The following is a 786-nucleotide window of genomic DNA, read 5'->3' as shown; positions in this document are numbered from 1 at the left end:
TTTTTTTGTATGAATATTCATTCTTGTTGCATAGTGGGCATGGAAAAATTTGATGAAGGTTGAAGATTTCATAAAAGGGTACACCCAAGAAAGGTGATAAATATAAACTATGAAGAAAGAAACAAATGATTATTGGCTAATACACAAAAGGGTATCATGAAATTGAGTTATTGAAGTTTCACATGCGTAAAAATGATGATTTTGATTTCTTGAGGAATAGGTAGAAATAGATTAATCAGTTGTGAAGTGGGTTTGGTCCAGAAGGAACTAGTCTCTTTTCAACACCAAATCTTGGATCAATATCATAATCATGTGAGGGTGAAATTGGTTTATGCAACCTTTGATTGAATCTTTGAAGTTTAGTGCATAAGGAACGAGTGTTTCTTTTAGAAAAAGAATCACAATGAAGAGGATAGTGTTGGTTGTTATGGTTTTGAGTGTTTGTTGAGGAAGATGAAAATGGGATTGTTTGAGAATGAAGTCTAGAATTTGCTAAAGTTAACAAAGAGAGAAAGAAGAGAAAGAACAAGAAGATTATAATAAGATTTCTATGTGGTGAAGATGTTGTTGAAGACAGAGAACTCTTCATTTCTGAAACAGAGAGAAACAGAGGAATGAGAAGTGAAAAGTGCTGTTTGAGTAGTTTATGGTTTAGAAAATGATGGGAAAAAGAGAGGTGAAAGAAAGGGTGAATGATGAGGATGATGACATATGAGAAAAATGAGAGTATTAATGCAAAGCAAGAAACATATGAAAATGTGTAATGGCAAAGAGAAAAAGGAAAGA

Source organism: Cicer arietinum, chromosome 2, assembly GCF_000331145.2.
Source record: "Cicer arietinum cultivar CDC Frontier isolate Library 1 chromosome 2, Cicar.CDCFrontier_v2.0, whole genome shotgun sequence".
NCBI lineage: Eukaryota > Viridiplantae > Streptophyta > Magnoliopsida > Fabales > Fabaceae > Cicer > Cicer arietinum.
This window is presented reverse-complemented; position numbering follows the sequence as displayed.